This window comes from Cyphomyrmex costatus, unplaced genomic scaffold (genome assembly GCF_001594065.2).
Source record: "Cyphomyrmex costatus isolate MS0001 unplaced genomic scaffold, Ccosl1.0 scaffold167, whole genome shotgun sequence".
NCBI classification, from domain to species: domain Eukaryota; kingdom Metazoa; phylum Arthropoda; class Insecta; order Hymenoptera; family Formicidae; genus Cyphomyrmex; species Cyphomyrmex costatus.
In genome coordinates, this window is record NW_017275684.1 from 239,994 (window position 1) to 249,351 (window position 9,358).

Below are 9,358 nucleotides of genomic sequence, written 5' to 3' on the forward strand. Positions count from 1 at the left end.
TTAAACAATTCCTATCCTCTTTCTCTTATATTTTCTACGATTGAACAAAGAATTAAATATTATATACATAATAAACAGATCATACAGAATTTTCATGTGAAAGATAAATATTTCACAATTCCTTACGTTAAATCCATATCTGAAAGTTTCCTTCCTATTTCTAGCATGTTTCAATGTAAATTAGCCTATTCAATTTTTAACACCTTAAAAAGTTTTATTAAAAGAGGTAAAGATAAATTAGAACATTTTTCTAATAACAATGTGATTTATAAGATTACCTGTGATGATTGTGAAGTCAGTTATGTTGGTCAAACAAAAAGAAAATTGAGTACCAGACTAAAAGAACATATGTCTGACATTAGAAAAAGGACAGGCTCTCCTTCTGTCATTACTGACCATCGTATCAACTTTGATCACAATTTTAAATGGAATGATGTCCAAATTTTAGACATTGAATCTTCTTACAATAAGAGATTGGTGTCCGAAATGATACACATTAAAAGGCAAAAACAGGGTCTTAATAAACAAAATGATACAGAATCTTTACCAGAAACTTATTCTCAGATTATAAACTCTCTCTCTCCTTCGTAAATTTCCTTACCTTCTTCACTTTTATTCCGACTTTATTTTACCCCTTCCAGATTTTCCCCTTATTTCCATTTGTTAGTTCCTTTGTACTTGAGATGTTCGGTTATTCTGATTTTAAATTATTTAGTGTCAATATCTTAAATGGTCTCTCTTCGCATTGTTCTAATTATTAACTAATCATAACACAGCCACACAAAAAAAAAATTTTGTTTCGGTCTGGGTATCTCACTATGTATACTGTATGTTTTTTGGGTCGCTGAATCCGAATCCGAGGTCGGTTTAACCCCAGCACGTCAGGGTTTGGCCATAACCTCAAAAAAAAAACTCCAAAATCAACTAAAAAATTTTTCTTCGACTTGGGGGTTTCGCTGCATATACTGTATGTTTTTGGAATCGCTGAATCCGAATCCGGTCGGTTTAACCCCAACAAGTCAGTTTTTTGGACCATCACCTCAAAAAATGACTCCAAAATCAATTAAAACTGTTAAACCCGATAATCCCAAACTTTATTATTTTTAATTTTAAACCTAAAACCAACTCCCTGCATCGTAACGCACTTTCTCCATGTGTCTGCCATGACGGCATGACAGCCGGATAACGGACTCGCTCCGTTGCTCGCCGTCACCGCGAGAAGGTGCCCTGGATGCAGACACACGGAAAAGGAAACTGTTGCGAATATGACGTTATGTAACTGTAATTTTATGAACGGTACTGTTTCTGTATTTTCATTACGTTATATGGTTATTGGGTGATAAAGTTATAGAGTTAGAGGTTTATAGCGTTATCGGGTTATGAGTTCAGTTGAAAAATCGATGTGTTACCAGGTTTTAGGTTTACAATTAAAAATAATAAAGTTTAGGATTATCGGGTTTAACAGTTTTAATTGATTTTGGAGTCTTTTTTGAGGTTATGGTCCAAAAAACTGACTTGTTGGGGTTAAACCGACCTCGGATTCGGATTCAGCGATCCCAAAAACATACAGTATATGCAGCGAAACCCCCAAGTCGAAGAAAAATTTTTTAGTTGATTTTGGAGTCTTTTTTTGAGGTTATGGCTAAACCCTGACAAGCTGGGGTTAAACCGACTTCGGATTCGGATTCAGCGACTCCAAAAACATATATTAAATACAGCCAAACACCCAAGTCGAAGAAAAAAATTTTTTAGTTGATTTTGGAGTGTTTTTTGAGGTTATGGCCAAACCCTGACGTGCTGGGGTTAAACCGACCTCGGATTCGAATTCAGCGACCCAAAAAACATACAGTATACATAGTGAGATACCCAGGCCGAAACAAAATTTTTTTTTGTGTGGCTGTGTAATTGTACTTTAATAAAATTACAAGGTAATTGATTATAATTTAATTTAATTGATACTAAATTAATAAAATGATGTGATGTAAGTACAATATGTTGTAATTTTACATTATATTCATTTCAATTTATTGCCTTGAGAATTGACTCTTTTTACTGATTGATAATTGACTCTTATACTATTTTCATTTCTTTATTTTTTTGTATTTATCACTGACACTGCATTATTACTTGACTATTTGATTTAGAAATGTGGAGTAATTTCATTAACTAATTCGATGATTGCGTTGTTTGATGGACTCTTTCCAATGTGCGCCGATATGATTGAGTATCCAATTGCGAGTGAGATTAAACACTCACATCAGAAGATTTATGTACATATTTTTCGTTTTTTTGTCAATATTTTATACATTTTTTCGCTTTTTTAATTTTATAATTACCATAGTTTTGTAAATTGTTAATGATTTTGCGACTTTTTTAACATTGAAAATGACCTAATAAAGGTCGAAACGTCTGTTTTTAAATTTTATTAAACTTTATATTTATTTTTAACTAATGACATATTATATTTACTAAGACCTTTATATTTTAACGAATGTTGGCTCGTAGCCCTGTTTCTTTTAATTATTTATTTATATTACAAATGAATTGAAGATTTGAAGGACTCTTTTATATAACAATAACACAGGCCCACAAAAAAAAAGTGGTGTGTTCTTTGACCAACCCTACATATCCTTATGTATTTTTCGATGCTGAATCCGAATTTGAAGTCAAAATATGGGGTTCGTGGACTGTTTGAAGAGAAAAACGCAAAAAACCACGATTTTTGGGGTTTTTTTAAAGTTTTCTCGAGATTAAAAAAAAACAAAGGATGGTACGGCAAATTTGACTCCATATTTGGATTCTACGGATCAAAATACATGGAAAACCATATGGTAAATATTTTTTTTTGAAAAATTTCAACCCCTGGTACAGCCTTGAAAAGTCTCAAAACTCTCTGAAAAGCTGTAATTCGGCACAAACGTAGTAAAATAAGATCGTAACTTTATTTATACAAATTATAAGTGCTAAAAACACTATTCCGGAGGTTTTTGAGATCGCTGAAGATGAAGTCAAGGCCAAATTTACAACTTGGTTCCCCTATAAAACTTATCGTTTTTTTTAATTGCTCAGAAATGACCAATTCTGAGACTATATAAAATAAGATATGATCTATTTAACTTCAGCTTTGAATTATATCTCAAGTTTACAACCCCCAAGCACACAACCCATAGCCCATAACCCCAAAGCCTACAAATCCCAAACCCACAACCTTAGACGTTTGGAATTGGTGAGTTTTAAACGATGTTGTAATGTGGCTTAGAGTTTTATGGGTTTGGTATTTTTAAGTGGATTTAGAATTTATAGAGTTATAGTTTGTCTGCTTGAGAGGGTTATAAAGAGTTTTTTTTTTCAATCTTAGATATTAGGGATTTCTAAGTTTGGGATTGGATGTGTTTTTGTCTGTTTCATTTTCTCTTTCATTAATCTCATTAGTTGAACTTTCATCTACGTGAAGTGCATTTTATTCTGTTGTAAAGCTGTCTCGAGACCTGTCATCTTGCACTTCTTCTAAAAATATCTTTTTTGGAAGTTCGATGCTTTTAGCAGGAAGATAAACATTTTTCTCTTACTATGTATATATACCTTTTTTTATGAAACATAAATACCGTTTTTGCTTTCTGGTTGTTTCTATGTAGTTAGTGTTGAAAACTTCAGTTAATATAAAATAAGGAACTAAATTTATAAAATGCTTAAATCCCAAACTTAGAAATTCCTAATATCTAAGATTGAAAAAAAAACTCTTTATAACCCTCTCAAGCAGACAAACTATAACTCTATAAATTCTAAATCCACTTAAAAATACCAAACCCATAAAACTCTAAGCCACATTTCAACATCGTTTAAAACTCACCAATTCCAAACGTCTAAGGTTGTGGGTTTGGGATTTGTAGGCTTTGGGGTTATGAGCTATGGGTTGTGTGCTTGGGGGTTGTAAACTTGAGATATAATTCAAAGCTGAAGTTAAATAGATCATATCTTATTTTATATAGTCTCAGAATTGGTCATTTCTGAGCAATTAAAAAAAACGATAAGTTTTATAGGGGAACCAAGTTGTAAATTTGGCCTTGACTTCATCTTCAGCGATCTCAAAAACCTCCGGAATAGTGTTTTTAGCACTTATAATTTGTATAAATAAAGTTACGATCTTATTTTACTACGTTTGTGCCGAATTACAGCTTTTCAGAGAGTTTTGAGACTTTTCAAGGCTGTACCAGGGGTTGAAATTTTTCAAAAAAAAATATTTACCATATGGTTTTCCATGTATTTTGATCCGTAGAATCCAAATATGGAGTCAAATTTGCCGTACCATCCTTTGTTTTTTTTTAATCTCGAGAAAACTTTAAAAAAACCCCAAAAATCGTGGTTTTTTGCGTTTTTCTCTTCAAACAGTCCACGAACCCCATATTTTGACTTCAAATTCGGATTCAGCATCGAAAAATACATAAGGATATGTAGGGTTGGTCAAAAGAACACACCACTTTTTTTTTGTGGGCCTGTGTAATTAACGCGTTAAATAGGGCGAATAAGAGTCAAATTACAATTTAAAATCTAAATCTGTTAATTTATTCTAATATTATATATTGCGAAGAATATCACGTAATGTTTGACCGAAATCCTTCGGCGCGCAAATATTTAAGGGGGGGGGGGAATATTTCAGATGATTAGAGTTGCGTTGCAAGACTGAAACCCTTTCGGCGCGCAAAAATTAGGTAGTGGGGACATTTATAAATCAGATTATTAGAGTTGCGTTGCAAGTCCGACAATTGTTCGGCGCGCAATTTGGGGGGACTATATATATTAATAGAACGTTATTTCCTACTTTGGAAAAATATTGCGAGGAATATCACTACGTCGACTCGCCATCAGAGGTCTATCGATATTCGCAAATTCTCGCAAGTACTAAGACACGCGTATATCACTTTATATAGAATCTCGATTTAATAACTTATCAAGGTGTATAAGGTAGGCTTCCACTACAATGCCTTACTGATGAGTCCAGTAGTGGAAGCCGGGACGAAACCAAACATTACGTGATATTCTTCGCAATATATAATATTAGAATAAATTAACAGATTTAGATTTTAAATTGTAATTTGACTCTTATTCGCCCTATTTAACGTGTTAATTATTATTTATATTATTTTTCACAGATTTAGATTTAGATTTATCTTTACTTCAACGTTACATCGTTAAAATGTAATATATGTCTTTCAACATATTATTAAGATCCAACAAGATGCTATAAGCATCAAAAATTGTTAGATTGCTCGTCAATTTAACTAAGTGATATTACTGCGGTAGTAAGTATGTATGCGTCAATGCTGAAAAACTATCAGCGTCGCGATTTATGGGGGGATATTACTACATACGCAGTATATAAAATTCACACAATTATAATAAGCACTGTGATCCAGCTTTGACCGTAAATGGCTTTCTTCTTCCAATTTATTATTGTTTATCAATTATACGGTCTTAAAAAATATTCTAGTTTATTTATATTATTATTCAGTACTTGAATCATTTAATTCCTACCATACAAAATAAATTTTACAGTTGAACATAGAGAGGATGGTTTTGTGGATTTTCTGAACGTTATCCTAAAAATAGGAGAAGAATTTATCACATGTGACATTTATAAAAAACCAACCAATTCTGGAAAATATTTAAATTATAAGTCGAACTACCCTTTACCAGGTATGTAAATATGAAACCGGAATTTTTTTATAGAAAATACACGTTTATTGCATGAAAATGATAAAAAATATTTTATTCGAAGTATTGCCCATTGCTAGCTATAAATTTTTCCCACCTGTCTGACAATTTGTGGATGCCACGCCAAAAAAATTGTTGTTCTTTTGAGCCAAACCAATCATCTAGCCAATTTCGTATATCTTCGTAAGAAGTGAAACGCTGCCGAGTCCGTGTCCCATCGATGCGAATAAGTAGTAATCGGACAGAGCCAAATCTGGTGAGTAAGCTGCGAAAGTTTTTTCCAACCAAACGCCTCAATCGTTTCCTTGACCAGTTTTACTGTGTGTGATGGTGCATTTTCATGAAGCAAAATCACTTCGTGTTGCCTTTTTTGATATTTCGGTCGTTTTTCACGCTTGATTCAAATTAATCATTTGTTGTCTGTAGCGTTCAGTATTAACGGTTTCGCCAGGTTTTATCAGTTCATAATAGATCATACCTTTCTGATCCCACCAAACAGAGCATTGTCTTCCGTCCACAGCGATTTGGCCTTGCAGTCGATGTCGATGGTTCGCCTGGAGTTATCCATGATCTTTTACGCTTAGGATTCTCAAAATATATCCAAAATAAAATAAAATAAACATGAAAATGGTATTGTAAGAGTCAAAAGAAAAGAAAATTAACAACAAATTAATACATATATTCTAAATTAATGAACTTATAAAATTAACCTAAATATAACATTAAATAACAGGTGTTAATTACATAACTAGTTTCGACCACCAAATCTGATCCTCTTCAGATGGAACACTTGACGTTGAAATATAAAAAATTATAGAAAAACATCAATACATAAGTAAATCTTGTGCGTAGTTAAATATATAACTAAAAAACAATTGAATGAACGTATATTAATTAAAGGATTGTACCAATGTATTCATATAGGGAGTTCATTATGCATTACCGTTTGAAAAGGACACTTCCAATAGATTTAATTGAGAAATTTAATCAATGACCATAATAATTTAAAAATCTGGGAGGTATATACACTAGTTCTATTCAAATTTTTTTATATTTTAGTAGTTATGCACCCCCGAAAAATGGACTTTGGTGGCTCAGGATAAGAGACTTGTAGTATCTTTTTATTAATGTTTTAAATTAAAAATAACTCATAGTTCTTTTAACAAGGCTGGAGACACTATCGCATCTCCTGATACTAAACGTGTCTTATTTCGAACGAAGTTTGATCAATATTTTGTACAGAACATGGAGGGTTTGAGCCAATTTCATCTGAAAAACATATTCTTACCTTTCTGTGATTTGCTGGACATCAAAGTGCGAGCTTTAGAGATGTTGCTGACAGATTCAATATCTCTCTTAGTACCCTTGAATCGATGTTACGAAGGGTCACACAGTTTTTATACGAAATGAGAAATAATGTTATTCGGTATCCTACTGAGGAAGAGAAGCAAAGAACACAAATACACTATTTCGAAAATAAAGGATTTCCGGGAGTAATTGGTAATAATCTGAATTTTATTTTATGATGTATTTAATATGAACACCGACGAGATACTATTAAAGACGATCAGTTTTTATGAAAATTTGCATGACTATTAAAATTGAAGTGATTGAAAGTATGAAACTAATAATATAATATTATGTAATTTCATAATTTATTAATTTTATAAACATATATGTTTAAAACTTAATGTAAGGATAAATATATCGGCACGCATGTAAGACGAGTAAGAAAGTATGTAAGCCGAGTAGGAATGTATAGAAGGATCGGGAAAGTTCGGGAGGGAAATATGTATATCCGAAAACTATGTAATGACTCGCGAATTTGGACAGTCCATTCCGAAACGTCGTCGTAGATTGACAAATAAAGATTGCTCTTGAAAGACACTGAAATACCGAGTTCTTTATTCTCCTCGGATCGTGTAACACAGCTAACAGTTCAGAAGTGAGATTGACAATTCACGGGGCCATAAAGTAATTAGAACTTAGTGATTTATGAATTTATGCATTTACGAACTGAGGAATTTAGAAATTTACGTTAAACGAAAGCGAGTGTATCCAGACAGAGAATTGATTGGATTTGAAAAGGTGACGGAGTGTGAGGAGCGGAAATGGAAAAAGTAAGCAAACTGATAATCGTGCAATTAAAAACAATTCTAAGAGATCATAAATTGCCGACTACGGGCGCGAAGGCGGAGCTGGTCGCGCGAGTTACGTCGGCGAATCCGACGGGTGAATGGATGGCGGAGGTGGACGAATTGCGGGAATTATCGCAAGAAGATGAGGAAGATTTTACGGAGGATGAGGATGTCACATCGCGGGGGCGTTCGGAGCGGGGCGAGCGGAACAAAATTCTTTTGCGAGATTTGGAGTGGAAACGAAGAGAGAAGGCATTAATAGAGAGAGAGCTCGAGATCTCTCGACGAGAAATAGAAATATTCAGGGGCTCTCAAAGGTCGGTGACAGGCAGCTCACAATCAGACAATGGTAGGCCGTCAATAAATATTAGAGCGGTGAGTGACCTTCTGGGCGAATTTAACGGAACAGATCGGGATTTCGGCGAATGGAAAAAATAAGTCAGATTATTGTGTCAGACTTATGAACTTGATACTAACATAAGGCTAAGATTCTTATTGGTTCAAGGTTGAAAGGTAGAGCAGTACGGTGGTTTCACTCAAGACCACGGAATCTCGAAATAACATTGGAGGAATTAATGAACGAAATGAGAATCGCTTTTGATTGTCGACCGAGCAGAGTGGAGCGCCAGAGGAAATTTGAAGTCAGAACGTGGAATGCAGGAGAGGCGTTTACTGATTATTATCACGAAAAACTGATATTGGCTAATCAGGTACCGATAGATGATAATGATTTAATAGAATATTTGATTGATGGCATAGGAGATGTCGCGTTGCGAAATCAGGCACGCATTCAGCGTTACGAGACGACCGGAGCATTGTTGAAAGCATTTAGAGGGGTCACGATACGACAGGAGACGAGGGATCGTACAAAGCGGAGTTCTACGGGAGAAAAATGGAAAGCAGCGCGGAAACCATTTAACAAATCGGAGAATGAAGCAACGAAACTACAGAGTGAACGACAAGAGACAGAAGTAAGATGCTACAACTGCAATCAGGTGGGACATATTTCACGAGAATGTCAACGGCCTAAGCGGGAAAGAGGGACGTGCTATAACTGTGGCGAAAGGGGACACACTTTTAATAATTGCCCGAAGAAGGATAAACAGCAGGTGACAAATATATATGACGATCCGACGGCGGAGGGAGATTTCAGAAAAAATGCCATTTTTGAGATAGCCGGTTCGGATGTTAGACAAGTTTTATGTTTAGACACTTTATTAGATACAGGAAGCCCGGTTAGTTTTGTAAAAGAGAGATTTGTTATTAAAACGAGTATTGATTCGATAAATGCACTCCACTCGCACCTCCCCCTCCCCTCGCCACCCACCCCCGCCATCCCTCTCTTTCGCCGTAATTCACTCTTTATCGTTATAACAACTTTTTGACATTCTCTCTTATCCTTCACTCGCACCTCCACCATCTTCGGCCCACCGGACCTCCTCCATCCGTCCCTCCCTCTCCTCCACCAACCACTCCCACCGCCCCTCTCTTTCGCCATAATTCACTCT

General features: G+C 34.7%; 1 pseudogene; it reads left to right on the forward strand.

Moving 5' to 3' along the window:
* The first annotated feature begins 2,673 nt into the window (after positions 1–2,673).
* The window catches only part of LOC108771857 (putative nuclease HARBI1), a 16,280-nt pseudogene continuing 9,595 nt past the window's right edge, over positions 2,674–9,358 (forward strand).